The sequence below is a fragment of the Delphinapterus leucas genome, chromosome 1 (assembly GCF_059928025.1).
Source record: "Delphinapterus leucas isolate spDelLeu-1000000601 "Yukka" chromosome 1, BTC_Dleu_Yukka2, whole genome shotgun sequence".
NCBI classification, from domain to species: domain Eukaryota; kingdom Metazoa; phylum Chordata; class Mammalia; order Artiodactyla; family Monodontidae; genus Delphinapterus; species Delphinapterus leucas.
Window position 1 is genome coordinate 62,244,582 of NC_143129.1, and position 18,296 is coordinate 62,262,877.

General features: G+C 37.8%; 1 pseudogene; it reads left to right on the forward strand.

The window, feature by feature from the left end:
* The window catches only part of LOC149750521 (uncharacterized), a 123,567-nt pseudogene that overhangs the window by 63,954 nt on the left and 41,317 nt on the right, over positions 1–18,296 (forward strand).

An 18,296-nucleotide genomic window follows, 5' to 3' on the forward strand; every position in this document is an offset into this window, starting at 1 on the left:
GATTTTTAAAAATTAAGGATTATGTCTTTTTTCTTTTAAATTAAAATTTACTGAAGTATAACACGCATAAAGAAAAGAGCAGAAATCTTAAGTGTACAGGGTGAGGGGTTACATAAAGGATATACAGCCAGCACCCAGATCAGGAAACAATACTGGAACTGCAGAAACTCCTCACCACTTTCTTCTATCACTATTTCCCCATTATCCTCCCACCAGGGTAACCAAAGTCCTCACTTCTCATACTATAGATTAGTTTTGCATGTGGGAGCCATATTTTTATATCAGAAAAAAATACTTGATTTAAAATATTATAAATCAGTAAAAGCAAATGTTGTTCAGGGAATACACAATAGTTCAGTTACAAATTCTGTAGTCCTTGGCTTTACCTGTAAATGTTGGAAGATTTTTTATTTAATTTTGTCTTCTTATTTTGAAATAATTTCAGACTCAAAGAAAAGTTGCAAGAATAGTGTAATAACCTTTTTTCCCGAACCACTGAAGGGGACATTGCTGGCATCATTACCCTGTCACCCACCCCCCGCCAGTATTTTAGTGTGTCCCTCACAGGTACATCCTACTACATAACAGTAGTACAACCATCAAAATCAGGAAAATAACACTGATACATTATTACCATATAATCTGCAGACACAGTAAGTTTCACCCACAAGTCCAGGATTGCATATTGCATTTAGTTGTTACCTCTCCTTTAGTCTTCTTTGAAGTAGGGGAGTTTCTCAATCTTCCCTCAATTTTCAGGGCCCTCACAGTTTATTATATTGCAGGGCGGATATTTCTGTGGAATGTACCTCAATTTGAATTTGTCTGATATTTCCTCATAATTAGATTTAGGTCACGCTTTAAAAAATTTTATTTTTGGCAAGAACATCACAGCAGTGATGGTCTTCTCATTGCCTCCAATAGGTGGTGCACGATTCTAATTTGTTTTATCAGTGGTGAGGTTCACTTTGATCAGGTTTCCTCATTGTAAAAGTATTCTTTTCCCCTTTATAATTAGTATTTTGTGGGAGGTATTTTTCGTAGTATTTGAATATCTCATTCTGCATCAAATGTTCACCCATCCATTTTAGAAGCCATTGATTATTCCTGTCTGAATCAATATTATGATGATGATTGCCAGATCGTGGTTTTCTTCTTTTTTTAAATGTATTTATCTATCTATTTATTTATGGCTGTATTGGGTCTTCGTTGCTGCACACGGGCTTTCTCTATTCGGGCTTTCTCTATTCGCGGTGAGCAGGGGCTACTCTTCCTTGCGGTGCACGGGCTTCTCGTTGCGGTGGCTTCTCTTGTTGTGGCTGTCGGGCTCTAGAGCGCAGGCTCAGTAGTCATGGCACACGGGCTTAGCTGCTCCGCGGCATGTGGGATCTTCCCGGACCAGGGATCGAACCTGTGTTCCCTGAACTGGCAGGCGGATTCTTAACCACTGCGCCACCAGGGAAGCCTAAGATCGTGATTTTCTAATTTAACTTCTACATTGATTCATTAATTCATTCTTAATTCATTCTACATTTATCAATTGGCATTCTGCTGTAAGGAAAAGCTTTCTCTTCTCCTTATTAATCAATTAATGAATTTATTCATTTATATCAGTATGGCCTCATGGATTCCTATTTTATTTATTGGGTTCTAATCTGTTATCATCATTATTTATCAAATCTGTTATCACATCGTCCCAAGCTGGCAGTGCTTCCCTTGATCCACCCTGCTCAGGCTCTGACATTCCACACCGGACTGTGCTAATATCCTCTGCATCCTGCTTGGCCCCCACCCCAGGCTGTTGCTTCTGCTTCCTTATCCTTCCCAGAGGCCCTCCTCACTCCCAGTGGCTTCTTAATGGGCCACCACCACCACCTTTGCTGCCTTGTGTAGACATCTGCCTTACTCCACTCGGGCTTGGACAGCCTGCACTGAGCAGTGAGGCCACCCTCCTCGTGCACTCCTGCTCGGCTATCCTGCCTTGCCATCATTATGGTAACGCCAACCCACAACTAGATTCCCTCCTCGCTCTTCTCAGATCCTAATACCTTTCACTGCTGTCACAGTCCCTTCACACAGATGCCTTCCTCACCCCATCACCACAGGCCCCCCACGTGGAAGCTCTCCAGAAATACCCTTCAAGACTCCCACACCTTGGAATCCCACCCACCTATCGTGCTCAGCCCTTTCGAATAATTTTCAGGAGAGAAGGCAGGAAAGCAGAGGCTGTAGTGTGGCTGACTTCTCTATAAGGCACAGTAGACATGGTACTTTCGAGGGCCCACCACAATGTTGTAGTTTTAATTTCTTTTAAATTCAGAAGAAATAATGAATATAATAATAATGATGAATATAATAGTGAATCCAGCCTGAGTATGTATGTGTTTATATTAATGCAAAATAAAACTTTTATTATTTTTTTTAATGGAGGAAGGGACCCATGAAGGCAAAAGTGCCTAGAGCCCATGAAAAGTGCCTAGGATTCAGCCTTCTCTGTCTTGGTTAGCTTTGTAGGCCCAGTTCTTGGAAGAGTTTCTGAACATAGCATGTATTCAGTAAATGGTTGTGAAATTAGTGAATGAGTAAGTGGTTGAACATTGCAGCTTATATTTCTTTTTTTTAAATTAATTTTTATTGGAGTATAGTTGCTTTACAATGTTGTGTTAGTTTCTACTGTACAGCAAGGTGAATCAGCTATACGTATATATATATCCCCTCTTTTTTGGATTTCCTTCCCATTTAGGTCATTGAGTAGAGTTCTCTGAGCTATACAGTAGGTTCTCATTAGTTACCTATTTATACATAATATCAATAGTGTATATATGTCAATTCCAATCTCCCAATTCACCCCACTCCCCTTTCTCCCCTGGGTGTCCATATGTTTGTTCTCTACATCTGTGTCTCTATTTCTGCTTTGCCAATAAGATCATCTATACTTTTTCTAGATTCCACATATATGCATTAATATCTGATATTTGTTTTTCTCTCTGACTTACTTCACTCTGTATGACAGTCTCTAGGTCCATCCACAACTCTACAAACAACCCAATTTCATTCCTTTTTATGGCTGAGTAATATTCAATTGTATATATGTACCACATCTTCTTTATCCATTCCTCTGGTGATGAATGGACATTTAGGTTGCTTCCATGTCCTGGCTATTGAAAATAGTGCTGCAATGAACATTGGGTTGCATGTGTTTTTTTGAATTATGTTTTTCTCTGGGTATATGCCCCATAGTGGGATTGCTGGGTCATATCGTACTTCTATTTTTAGTTTTTTAAGGAACCTCCATACTGTTTTCCATAGTTGCTGTATCAGTTTACATTCCCACCAAGAGTGCAAGAGGGTTCCCTTTTCTCCACACCCTCTCCAGCATTTGTTCTTTGTAGATTTTCTGAAGATGCCCATTCTAACTGGTGTGAGGTGATACCTCATTGTAGTTTTGATTTGCATTTCTCTAATAATTAGTGATGCTGAGCAGCTTTTCATGTGTTTGTTGGCCATCTGTATGTCTTCTTTGGAGAAATGTCTGTTTAGGTCTCCTGATAATTTTTTGATTGGGTTGTTTGTTTTTTTGATATTGAGTTCCATGAGCTGTTCGTATATTTTGGAGATTAATCCTTTCTCCATTGATTTGTTTGCAAATATTTTCTCCCATTCTGAGAGTTGTCTTTTTGTCTTATTTATGGTTTCCTTTGCTGTGCAAAAGCTTTTAAGTTTAATTAGGTCCCATTTGCTTATTTTTGTTTTTATTTCCATTACTCTAGGAGGTGGGTCAAAAAAGATCTTGCTGTGATTTATGTCAAAGAGTGTTTTTCCTATGTTTTCCTCTAAGAGTTTTATAGTGTCCTGTCTTACATTTAGTTCTTTAATCCATTTTGAGTTTATTTTTGCATATGGTGTTAGGTGGTGTTCTAATTTCATTCTTTTACATGTAGCTGTCCAGTTTTCCCAGCACCACTTATTGAAGAGACTGTCTTTTCTCCATCGTATATTCTTGCCTCCTTTGTCATAGATTATGCGATCATAGGTGCATGGGTTTATGTCTGGACTTTCTATCCTGTACCATTGATCTATATTTCTGTTTTTGTGCCAGTACCATACTGTCTTGATTACTGTAGCTTTGTAGTGTAGTCTGAAGACAGGGAGCCTGATTCCTCCAACTCCAGTTTTCTTTCTCAAGAATGCTTTAGCTATTCAGGGTCTTTTGTGTGTCCATACACACTGTAAATTTTTCTGTTCTAGTTCTATGAAAAATGCCATTTGTACTTTGATAGGGATTGCATTGAATCTGTAGATTGTTTTGTGTAGAATAGTCATCTTGATAATATTAATTCTTCCAATCCAAGAATATTATATATCTCTCCATCTGTTTGTGTTGTCTTTGATTTGTTTCATCAGTGTCTTATGGTTTTGTGTGTGCAGGTCTTTTGCCTCCTTAGGTAGATTTATTCCTAGGTATTTTGTTCTTTTTGTTGCAGTGGTAAATGGGATTGTTTCCTTAATTTCTATTTCTGATCTTTCATTGTTACTGTATAGGAATGCAAGAGATTTCTGTGTATTAATTTTGTATCCTGTGACTTTACTAAATTCATTGATTAGCTGTAGTAGTTTTCTGGTGACATCTTTAGGATTTTCTATGTATAGTATTATGTGATCTGAAAACAGTGACAGTTTTACTTCTTCTTTTCCAATTTGGATTCCTTTTATTTCTTTTTCTTCTCTGATTGCTGTGGTGAGGACTTCCAAGACTATGTTGAATAATAATGGCGATAGTGGACAACCTTGTCTTGTTCCTGATCTTAGAGGAAATGCTTTCAGTTTTTCATCATTGATAATGATGTTAGCTGTGAGTTTGTCACATATGGCCTTTATTATATTGAGGTAGGTTCCCTCTGTGCCCACTTTCTGGAGAGTTTTTATCATAAATGGGTGTTGAATTTTGTTGAAAGCTTTTTCTGCATCAATTGAGATGATCATGTGGATTTTATTCTTCTGTTTGTTAATACGGTATATCACATTGATTGATTTGCCTATGTTGAAGAATCCTTGCATCCCTGGGAGTGGCTAATATTTCTTATTTTTCCCATGGCAGACAAGACTAGAACAGAGTAAATAATATTTGTTGATGGCCTATTTACTAGAAAGTGTGTTTTTTCCCCCTAATATTTCAAAACTATCCATATATTCATCCATTCATTCAAATATTTCCTGAGTACCTATTATATGCAAAGGCCCTGCTTCCTTTTTGTGTGCCAGGCGGGATTGAGAAATGTCTACTTTAGTCTTAAGAGGGCAGGATGTGTCTATAAGCCCTGAACTAACCAGCCAGTGTGGGAATTGAACTGGCCCCACCTCTTTAGCAAAGCTCTCTAATTCATGGGGTCCACAGGTCAAAAATACATTAAGTTAATCCTCTAGGTGCAATAATACACGTCTTTGCTCCATGAAGCCTTTTCTACACCATTGAGATTAGCTAACTCTATCTTTTCTCAGTATGAGTCAGTCAGAAATGCACACATCATCATAACTGGTTTAGTTTCCAATACTGTCAGTTGCTTTTTTTTTAAAGTTTTTAATTTAAACTTTTTTTTTTTTTTGGCCATGCTATGTGGCTTACAAGATCTTAGTTCCCCAACCAGGGATTGAACCTGGGCCCACAGCAGTGAAAGCGCCGAGTCCTAACCACTGGACCACCAGGGAAGTCCCTGCTTTTTAAACAGTAGAACTTGGTTTTATTGATAAGGTACAATGTGAGATGGATGAGATGTTTGGGGCCAGAATTGTTTACCATCTACTATTTTTATGGAGAATGTCCTTATTCCAGTCTCACTAATTTATACATATCACAGTTCATGGTGGATAAAGTTAAATTTTCCTCTGCACTGACTCTGACAAGGCACTTGGCAAACACAATAAACATGATTGTATAAGTAATGCTTAATATACATAAAATAATATAGCACTTTAAAATACCCTTGAGTATTTTAGCATAAAAGCTTCCATTCGAACCCTTACAATGTTCTAGGTCAGTGGTTTTCAAACTGACCCATGGCCAAATCCAGCCTACTGCGTGTTTTTGTATGGCCTGTGAACTAAAAATGTTTTTTACATATTTAAGTGGTTGAAAAAAAATAATAAGAAGAATATTCTGTATGTGAAGATTATATTAAATTCAAGTTTCAATATCCATAAATAAAGTTTTGTTGGTCCCAGCCACACCTGTTTGCTTATGTATTATCTGTAGCTGCTTTTGGATTATGAGGGCAGAGTTAAATAGTTGCAACAGAGACCATATGGTCCACAAAGCCAAGATGTTTGCTCTTTGATACTTTATAGAAAAGTTTGCCTCTTTCTGTTCTGGGTACTTGTGATACATCAGTGAACAAAACAAAGATCCTTGTATAGGAGGAGGTCGTTGAGAGGACGTCACTGCCAGTTGACCCTAGAGCTAGACCTGGGCAATTGAAGGCTCCTTACCTGCTGCCCTGTCCTTGGAATGTATATTCCACCCACACCGTCCCATAGCTGGAGCTGTTTCAAAGATGCAGTCTTAAAAATGTAAGGTGTTGTTAAGATCATCTGGACTGTGTATGTGGCTGAACCCCATTAAAGCATCTATATAAACTTTTTTTTTAATTAATTTATTTTTGGCTGTGTTGGGTCTTCATTTCTGTGCGAGGGCTTTCTCTAGTTGCGGCGAGTGGGGGCCACTCTTCATTGCGGTGAGCGGGCCTCTCACTGTCGCGGCCTCTCTTGTTGCGGAGCACAGGCTCCAGATGCGCAGGCTCAGTAGTTGTGGCTCACCCAGTTGCTCCGCGACCTGTGGGATCCTCCCAGACCAGGGCTCGAACCCGTGTCCCCTGCATTGGCAGGTGGATTCTCAACCTCTGCACCACCAGGGAAGCCCTATATAAACTTTTAAGGTTCTAGCAGGCAGATGTGGAAATCTATAAGACAAGACTTGTATATAAGTTCCCTTGCTTAGTAAATCTGCCACCTACATTTAATAGGGGAAGATAGTAAATGATAAATGTAAGTAAATTATATATAGTATGTTAGAATGTGATAAATGTGCTGGAAAAAAAAGTAGAGGAGGGTAAAGTGGATAGTGATTTTTTTGATGGGGAAGTTGATGTTACATTTGAAAGAGAGCAATTAGGGTAGACCTACCAAAAGGAGGAATATTTGAGCAAAGACTTGAAAGAGTTGAGGAAGTGAGCCATGTGGGTGTCGGGGGGAAAGCATTCTAGGCCAGAAGGATAATGGTGACTCCTCATGGGGTTGTTATGTAGGTTAAATGAATTAATACATTTAACTGAAAATAGTGCCAGGCACATGATAGGTAAATTCTCAAAAAATCATTCTTCTTCAGTACCAGTTGGTTGTAGTTGCTACTTTCCTCTCTGCAGTCGGCTGCTGCACTGGGTTACTCTCGGTAGACAGTCACTGTAGCAGAGGGGCTCTATACATGTGTAAAAGTACACGGGGTCCTGATATCTTAGCTTTATCTGTCCCAGGATTAGCTCCCATCCCTGGGGATTAGCTCTTAGGGACAAAACTGTTCCCAGAGAATCATGGTCCCAGGAGGTATCATTTCTGTGGTTTGCATAATTACAAAACACAGGTCTGAGAGTCTGTCATCACACAGAGTCAAAGGGTTTTGCCCCACGTCACACAAAAAGTCAGTAGTGAGGCTTCAGTAGACACGGGGTCTCTTGCTTCCAAGTCTAGTGCTCTCTGTTCTTGGTCTTTACTCCACTCCTTGCAATAACCTACTCTTATACATCTTATTTCTTCCAGTAAATTTTCAGGTCTCTGTGCAAAGGACCACGTCTTATTCATTTCTGTTTTCCCCTGCAGAATCGGGCGCTAAACAAACAAACAAAAACTCAAAACTGGTGAAAGAATACTCAGTACTTTTACATGTTTGATGATACCATTTCAAATCTTAATTGCTATGTGTGTAAATCTGTCAGAAGATGTAATTGTGGAACTGATTGTCCTTCGTTCCCTGTGCCTATATAAAGCACGGGGAGATAGATTGTCCTACAAACTAGGGAGTTCCCAGACATTCACCATTTTCAAATTTATGTTGCTAAATGTCATATGAAGATCCTGGAGCATAAAAATACATTCATGAGCTTTGGGCTTTGATGATCTCCACAAGGCTATTAGATAAGAGATGCCATTTCCAGGACGAAATAATTAGGCAGATGATGCAGGACAAATACCCGGTTATCCTTTATCTTAGTCCAGGGTGGCTCTCAAAATACGGTCTACAGACCAGCAGCATCAGCATCACCTGAAAACTTGTTAAAAATGCAAATTCTCAGGCCTCACCTCAGACTCACTGAAACTGAAATTCTGGGCTTGGGGCCCAGCAATCTGTGTTGGAACAAGCTGTCCAGATGATTTTGAGGCACACTAAAGTTTGAAAGTCACTGACCACTCATTTGTCTTTATAGATTTCCAGCCAGGACTCGCCCTGCCCTGCCAAGTGCCTAAGCTATGTGTTGGATGAACAAGGAGCTTCTTTTGTAGACCTTGGTAATGACCTTGAGGCAGGAAAGCCCTCTGGGGAAAGTTGAGATTGTACCACTTTTACAGTTGTCTTAACATATTCTCTCAGGCTAATGAAGGTAGGATACACATTGGAGTGAAGAAAAGCCCAGGGCACTGCATAATTAGGTCAGACGTTGAAATAAAGGGAGCTTTAAAATCTTAAAATATTACCTCTGTCTGGGCTTTGGTTGTGGCTGGATGTGTATACCAGCTGGGCTGTGACAGGAATAATGTGGAATTCCGAAAGCTCTGCTCTAGTTTGGGTGGGCTATTTGAAACCTCCTCTTACAAAGTGCAGGAGGACAATTAACAGTAGATAAAGTGCCTTTCCAGGTTCTTATGACAAATCAGCCTGTAGGAAGTACAGGTATTAATCATTTCAATCTTGCGGGATTGCAAATGTAGTGTACCTTTGGCTGAGGTATGAGAAGAATAACCTAGGAATGCATCTTTGACCTAGGATAAAAGACACTGACAAATTTTACCCCTCAATATAAAATTTCTGAGCACAGGAAATGAGGCTTAGAATTTGAGACAAATTATAAAAATATTGTTGTAAAGAAGCCATGGTTTTTCAAGGCAATATTAACAAAGCAAGTACAAGTGAACAGTAAGAAAACGAGAGAGCTCTAGCACCACAAGCTTTACATTGGCCACATTTACAAGGCAAAAATAATGATGATCTAATCAGTTCTGACAAACAGTTGGCCATATGATACGACATCATCAACAATTTTTGAAAAATGGATTTATTATTAATAATGAGCTTGCCCAAATATATAGTGTGCCTTGAAATATAAACAATAGAATGAGGCCAGCTTGATTAGCAAGAACTTTGAAAACAGAAACATGAAGCAACCATTTCAATGATGTTTAAAGTCATGCAAACCTCAGGCCATTATAACATTTCACCAAACTCACTGATACAATTTTAGAAGTCATTTAGAAGTTTCTTGCTTGTAATGTCGAAAGACAAAAAGCTATATACCATGAGGGAAAAGCATATGCTTCCTGCTGAAATATAAATATTTGAAATAATTCAAAGGAAAAATGGCATGAAATTAAATTTCATTCTTTGTCAGGAAATAGTATTGGAAAATGTATGGAAAATACTGCTGCATATCATACGAAGAAAGAATTATTATGACAAATTACTCAGTATAGGATGCTTGTTATACAAATTGGATGAAAGTAAAGATGTTTCTCATATCTCAGCTAATGGTAAGTGCTAGATTCTGTTTCAGGAATGGAATTCAGGAAGAACTACATACTTGAATGAATTACTAAAGGAAAGATATACAGATATTAATTGTATATGATTTACTTAAAAACATCTTTCTCTAGGAAAACTGTATCCCTACTTTTAAACTATCTTCTTTGGACGAGTCTCAGAAACACCACTCTCACCATTTCATCAATTAAACTACCAGTTTTTCACCACAGTGTAGAAGAATCTCCTGGTGGCAGCTGTGAGCCCTCAGGGCCAAAGAGTGGGATTTTGTGCTCTGCTAAGGGGAGTGAACATTATACTAGCGGTACATGGATCAGATTTATTTTGGATAGTCATAAGCTGGAGGTGACAAAGGGCCCAGAAGGGGCAAGTCAGAGGCAGGGACAGGTGGGAAGTAGTGAAAATGATCGGATGACAGATGAAGGCATCCTGAGCTAGGGACATGGCGGATGACACAGGATGTTGAGTGAGGGTGAGAGAAAGTCAGGAATGGCTCCCAGGCTCCTGGCAGTGAGTTAGGGAGGGAGGACTTCTGGAATAGAATTCTGGGAATAGATACAGGAGGCAGCCTGAGCTTTCAGCAGAATCTTAGTTGTGGAGCACCCTTCCTGCATTTAGGGCTCACCTCCCTACTGCATCCAGGTATCCTCCCATATTCGGGTGTCCTCCCGCATAGGGCCAGTGAGACATTAGGGGGTACATTAGGTACATTAGGAGGTCGGTGCCTCATGCCCATCTCTGGCTATCCAGACCTTCCTTCCCCACCCAGTCTCTAACTGTGGTACTCCACTAGGGCCTCAGCTCCTCCAGTGTTCCCGTGTGTCTCATAACCTTTTCTTCCTCACTATACCCACCAAACATGCATTCCCTCCCAGCTCTGGGTTAGGAAAATAAAATGGCCTGACTACAGGATGGAAACTCCAAAATTTAGGGCCTTGTGATTACATTTCAACTTTGGGGTGAAATCCCTTTCTTTAAGTAGTGTTAATGGTGATCATAAGTGGTTTTGTGAAATGTTTATTTATAGTTAAGAATTGTGGATGGTATGGTTATAATTTTTAAATATTAAACTAAATATAAGGCTTTTTCTTCTATTATTGCCCAAACTATTTTCCATCCAAACTGCCTGATTTAGCAGTTATGGATGGGCTTTCTTATATTGCTTGTCCAATCTGAGGAAAGTCTGATTTTTTGCCTCCTTTTTTTTTTTTTTCCTAAGGATAAGTTTCTTGAGAAAGATTCTTTCTGTTTAATTTCAGTATCACCTCTCAATAAATATATGTTCAATGAGTGACAATGAATGAATGAATAGGCTTTTGGGACTTAAGCTAATAATGACACAAATAATAATTACCAGTTGGTGAATGTCAAGCAATGTACTATAATTTAAAACTATTATTTCTAATCTTAAAAAAGTACTATAATGCAGACAGTTTCTTGGAGGGTGGAGATGGGGTTTACAAGTAGTTTTTCTTTTCCCTTTGTAGGTTTCTCTCTTCCAGTTGACCGTGGTAAAACTTAGTTTGGTTGTGCAACAATAGTCCTGTGTTTATTAACATTTATTTAAGTTTGGAAATTTTTTCTTTCTTTTTTTCTTGAAGTAGAGTTGATTGATGCAGGGGACACGGGTTCGTGCCCCGGTCCGGGAAGATCCCACATGCCGTGGAGCAGCTGGGCCCGTGAGCCATGGCTGCTGAGCCTGCGCGTCTGGAGCCTATGCTCCGCAATAGGAGAGGCCACAACAGTGAGAGGCCCGCGTGCCAAAAAAAAAAAAAAAAAAAAAAGAAGTAGAGTTGATTTACAATATTATATTAGTTTCAGGTGTACAACATAGTGATTCAATATTTTTATAGATTATAGTCCACTTAAAGTTATTATAAAATATTGGCTATATTCCCTGTGCTGTAATCACATCCTTGTATCTTATTTGTTTTATACCTAGTAGTTTGTACCTCTTTAATCCCTACCCCTATCTTGCCCCTCCCCATTTCCCTCTCCCCACTGGTAACCACTAGTTTGTTCTACATATCTGTGAGTCAGTTTCTTATATTCATTTGTTTGTTTTATTTTTTAATTCTACATATAAGTGATAACATACAGTATTTGTCTTTCTGACTTTTTTCACTAAGCATAATATTCTCTAGGTCTATCCATGTTGATGCAAATGACAAAATTTCATTCTTTGTGGCTGAATAATATTCCATTGTGTGTGTGTGTGACTGTATGTATACACCACATCTTCTTTATCACTTCATCTGTTGATGATCACTTAGATTGCCTCCATATCTTGGCTATTTTAAATACTGCTACTATGAACATTGGGGTACATGTATCTTTTTGAATTATCATTTTCATTTTTTTAGGATATATACCCAGGAATGGAATTGCTGGATCATATGGTAGTTCAATTTTTAATTTTTTGAAGAACCTCCATACCGTTTTCCTTAGTGGCTGCACCAATTTACATTCCCACCAACAGTGTACAAAGGTTGCCTTTTCTCCACATTCACACCAGTGTTTGTTATTTGTGGTCTTTTTGATGATAGCCATTCTAACAAGAGTGAGATGATATCTCATTGTGGTTTTGATTTGCATTTCTCTGATGATTAGCGATGTTGAGCATCTTTTCATTTTCCGTTGGTCACCTGTATGTCTTCTTTGGAAAAATGTCTATTCAGTTCTTCTGTCCATCTCTTAATTGAGTTGTTTGCTTTTTTTGATATTGAGTTGTATGTGCTGTTTATATATTTTGGATATTAACCCCTTATCAGTCATATCCTTTGCAAATATTTTCTGTCATTCATTGTCTTTTTGTTTTGTCAGTGGTTTCCTTTGCTGTGTGAAAGCTTTTAAGTTTAATTAGCTCCCATTTGTTTATTTTTGCTTCTGTTTCCTTTGCCTGAGGAGAAAGATCCAAGAAAATATTGCTATGATTTATGTCAAAGAGTGTTTGCCTGTGTTTTGTTTTAGGACTTTTATGGACTCCAGTCTTCAGTTAGGTCTTTAATTCATTTTGACTTTATTTTTGTATATTGAGTGAGAAGATGTTCTAATTTCATTCTTTTACATGAACTGTCAGTATTCTCAGCAAAACTTATTGAAGAGACTGTCTTTTCCACATTGTATATTTTTGCCTCCTTTGTCATAGATTAATTGATCATAAGAGTGTGAGTTAATTTCTGGGCTTTTTATTGTTCCATTGATCTATGTGTCTGTTTTTGTGCCAGTACCATACTGTTTTGGGTACTATAGATTTGTAGTATAGTCTGAAGTCAGGGAGCATGATACCTCCAGCTTTGCTCTTTTTTCTCAAGGTTGCTTTGGCTAATTGGGGGTCTTATGTGGTTCCATATAAATTTTAAGATTATTTGTTTCAGTTCTATGAAACATGTCATGGGTATTTTGATAGGGATTGCATTCAGTCTGTAGATTGCTTTGGGTAGTATGGACATTTTAACAATATTATTTCTTCTAATCCATGAACACAGGATATCTTTCCAGTTCTTTGTATCATCTTCAATTTCCTTCATCAGTGTTTTATAGTTTTCAGAGTAAATGCCTTTCAACTCCTTGCTGAATTTTATTCCTAAGTATTTTCTTTTTGATACAATTTTAAATACAATTGTTTTCTTGCTTTCTCTTTCTGATAGTTTACTATTAGTGTATAGAAAAGCAACAGATTTCTGTGTATTAATCTTTTATCCTGTAACTTTATTGAATTCATTTATTAGTTCTAATAGTTTTTTGGTGGAGACTTTAGGTTTTTCTATAAATAGTATCATGTCATCTGCAAATAGTGACAGTTTTACTTCTTCCCTTCCAGTTTGGATGCCCTTTATTCTTTAACTTGTCTGATTTCTCTGGCTAGGACTTCCAGTACTGTGTTAAATACAAGTAGTGAGAGTGGACATTCTTATTTTGTTCCTGATTTTAGAGGAAAAGCTTTCTGCTTTTTACCATGGAGTATGATGTTAGCTGTGGGTTTATCATAAAGGGCCTTTATTATTATAAGATATGTTCCCTTTATACCCACTTTAGTGAAACTTTTTTTTTTAGCTGTGCTGCACAGCTTGTGGGATCTTAGTTCCCCAACCAGGGATTGAACCCATAACTCTGGCAGTGAAAGCGCAGAGTCCTAACCGCTGGACTTCCAGGGTATTCTCTGGTGAGAGTTTTTATCATGAATGGATGTTGAATTTTGTCAAATGCTTTTTCTGCATCTATTGAAATGATCACGTGATTTTTAATCCTTTCATTTATTAATATGGTATATCATATTGATTGATTTGGGGGTATTGAACTATACTTGCATCCCTGGAATAAATCCCACTTTATCATGGTGTATGATCCTTTTTATATATTGTTGAATTCAGTTCGCTAATATTTCATTAAGAATTTTTGCATCTATATTTACCAGAGATATTGGCCTGTAATTTTTTTTTTTTGGTAGTGTCTTTTTCTACTTTTGGTGTCAGGGTAATGGTGGCCTCATAGAATGACTTGGGAGTGGTTCCTTGTCTTCAATTTTTTGGAATAGTTTGAGAAGGATAGCTCTTCTTTGCATGTGTGGTAGAATTCCCCTGTGAAGCCATCTGGTCCTGGACTTCTATTTGCTGGGAGTTTTTAATTAGTAATTTAATTTCACTATTAGTGATTTGTCTGTTCAGGTTATCTGTTTATTCCTGATTCAGTATTGGAAGAGTATATGTTTCTAGAAATTTATCCAGTTCTTCTAAGTTGTCCAATTCGTTGGCATATTCGTTGGCATACTGTTCATAATATGCTGTTATGATTTTTTTGTATCTGTCATATCATTTGTAATTTCTCCTCTCTCACTTCTTAATTTGTTTACTTGGGTCTTCTGTCTTTTTATTTTTCTTAATGAGCCTGACTAAATGCTTATCAATTTTGTTTATCTTTTCAAAAATTTAGCTCTTGGTTTCATTGATCTTTTCTATTCTGTCTCTATTTTATTTCCTTCTTGATCTTTTTTATATCCTTCCTTATGCTGACTGGGCTTTGTTTGTTCTTCTTTTACTAATTCTTTTAGGTGATAGGTTAGATTGTTTCAGATTTTTTTCTTGTTTCTTGAGGTAGGCCTGTATCGCCATGCCTCTTAAAACTGCTTTTTCTGCATCCCATATATTTTGGAAAGTTGCATTTCCATTTTCAGTTGTCTAGAGATATATTCTGATTTATTCTTTGATTTCTTCATTGCCTCATTGGTTTTATAGTAGCATATTGTTTAGTCTCCATGTGTTTCTGCTTTTCCCATTTTTGTTTGTGTAATTGATTTCTAGTTTCGTACTGTTGTGGTTGGAAAAATGCTTGATAAAATTTCTATCCTCTTAAGTTTGTTGAGACTTGTTTTGTGATCAGCATGTGACCTATTCTGGAAAACATTCCATGTGCACTTGAAAAGAATGCATATTCTGCTTTTTTTAAAATGGAATTTCCTGTAGATATCTGTTAAGTCCCAACTGGTCTAATGTGTCATTTAAGACCACTGTTTCCTTATTGACTTTCTGTCTGGATGATTAGTCCATTCATGTAAGTGGGCTGTTAAAGTCTCCTACTATTATTGTGTTACTGTCAATTTCTTCCTTTTTTGTCTGTTAATATTTGCTTCATATATTTAGGTGCTCCTATTTTAGGTTCACATATGTTAATGAATGTTATATTCTCTTCTTGTATTGATCCCTTTATCATTATATAATACCCTTCTTTGTCTTTGGTTATAGACATTGTTTAATGACTACTTTTTGATATGAGTATTGCTACCACAGTTTTCTTTCCATTTCCATTTGCAGGAAATATCTTTTTTCCATCCACTCACTTTCAGTTTCTGTGTGTCTTTTAGCTCCGAAGTGGTTTTCTTGTAGGCAGCATATTGATGGGTCTGTTTTTATTCAATCATTCACCTATGTCTTTTGATTGAAGCACTTAGTCCATTGACATTTAAAGTGATCATTGATAGGTGTGTACTTATTGCCACGTTGTTACTTGTTTTCTAGTTCTTTTGTAGTTCTTCTCTGTTTTTTTCTTCCTTTTATAGTTCCTTCCCTTGTGGTTTGATGATTTTCCTTATTGGTTTGCTTGTTTTCCTTTCTCTCTAGTTTTTGTGTATCTATTGTAGGTTTTTGATTTGTGGTTATCATGGGGTTCATGTATGAAGACCTATAACTATGTCTACTTGTTTTAAACTGATAGTCATTTAAGTTCAAACACTTTATAAAAGATCTACATTTTTACACCTCTCCACCACATTTTGTGGGGTTTTGTTGTTGTTGTTTTTATTTTATTTTATTTTTTTATTGGACTATAATTGCTTTACAATGTTGGGTTAGTTTCTGCTGTACAATGAAGTGAATCAGCTATATGTATACATATATCCCCTCCCTCTTGGACCTCCCCCCTATTCCACCCATCTAGCTCATCAAAGAGCACCAAGCTGAACTCCCTGTGCTATACAGCAGGTTCCCACTAGCTATCTATTTTACACATGGTAATGTATTTAGATCAAACCTAGTCTCCCAATTCATCCCACCTTCCTCTTCCCCACCTGTGTTCACACATCCATTCTCTACCTCTGTGTTTCTACTCATGCCCTGCAAATATGTTCATCTGTACCATTTTTCTAGATTCCACATACATGCATTTATATACGATATTTGTTTTTCTGACTTACTTCACTCTGTATGACAGACTCTAGGTCCATTCACAACACTACAAACAACCCAGTTTCATTCCTTTTTATGGCTGAGTAATATTCCATTGTAAGCATGTACTACATCTTCTTTATCCATTCATCTGTCAATGGACATTTAGGTTGCTTCCATGTCCTGGCTATTATAAATAGTGCTGCAATGAACATTGGGGTACATGTGACTTTTTTTTAAAAATAATTTTTTTTTTTTTTTTTTGTGATACGCGGGCCTCTCACTGTTGTGACCTCTCCCGTTGCAGAGCACAGGCTCCGGACGTGCAGGCTCAGTGGCCATGGCTCATGGGCCCAGCTGCTCCACGGCATGTGGGATCCTCCCAGACCGGGGCACAAACCAGTGTCTCCTGCATCGGCAGACATACTCTCAACCACTGCGCCACCAGGGAAGCCCTAAAAAATAAATTTATTCATTTATTTATTTTTATTTCTGGGTGTGTTGGGTCTTTGTTGCTGCACACGGGCTTTCCCTAGTTGTGGCTAGTGGGGGCTACTCTTCTTTGTGGTGCACAGGCTTCTCATTACTGTGGCTTCTCTTGTAGAGCACAGGCTCTAGGCACAAGGGCTTTAGTAGTTGCAGCATGTGGGCTCAGTAGTTGTGGCTCATGGGCTCTAGAGCACAGGCTCAGTAGTTGTGGCACATGGGCTTAGTTGCTCCCCAGCATGTGGGATCTTCCTGGACCAGGGACATGTGACTTTTTGAATTATAGTTTTCTCAGGATATATTCCCAGTAGTGGGATTGCTGGGTCATGTGGTAGTTCTATTTTTAGTATTCTAAGGAACATCCATACTATTCTCCACAGTGGCTGTATCAATTTACATTCCCACCAACAGTGCAAGAGGGTTCCCTTTTCTCCACACCCTCTCCAGAATTTACTGTTTGTAGATTTTTTTGAGGATGGCCATTCTGATCAGTGTGAAGTGATACCTCATTGTAGTTTTGATTTGCATTTCTCTAATGATTAGTGATGTTGAGCATCCGTTCATATGTTTGTTGGCAATCTGTATATCTTCTTTGGAGAAATGTCTGTTTAGGTCTTCTGCCCATTTTTGGATTGGGTTATTTGGTTATTTGTTTCTTTGATATTGAGCTGCATGAGCTGCTTGTATATATTGGAGATTAATCCTTTGTTGCTTGGTTTGCAAAGATTTTCTCCCATTCTGAGAGTTGTCTTTTCGTCTTGTTTATAGTTTCCTTTGTTGTGCAAAAGTTTTTAAGTTTACTTAGGTCCCATTTGCTTATTTTTGTTTTTATTTCCAGTACTCTAGGAGGTGGGTCAAAAAAGATCTTGCTGTGATTTATGTCAGAGTGTTTTTCCTATGTTTCCTCTAAGAGTTTTATAGTGTCCTGTCTTACATTTAGTTCTTTAATCCACTTTGAGTTTGTTTTTGTGTATGGTGTTAGGGAGTGTTCTAATTTCATTCTTTTACATGTAGCTGTCCAGTTTTCCCAGCACCACTTATTGAAGAGACTGTCTTTTCTCCACTGTATATTCTTGCCTCCTTTGTCGTAGATTAGGTGATCATAGGTGCATGGGTTTATGTCTGGACTTTCTATCCTGTACCATTGATCTATATTTCTGTTTTTGTGCCAGTACCATACTGTCTTGATTACTGTAGCATTGTAGTATAGTCTGAAGACAGGGAGCCTGATTCCTCCAGCTCCAGTTTTCTTTCTCAAGATTGATTTGGCTATTTGGGGTCTTTTGTGTTTCCACCGAAATTGTAAAATTTTTTTGTTTTAATTCTGTGAAAAGTGCCATTGGTAATTTGAT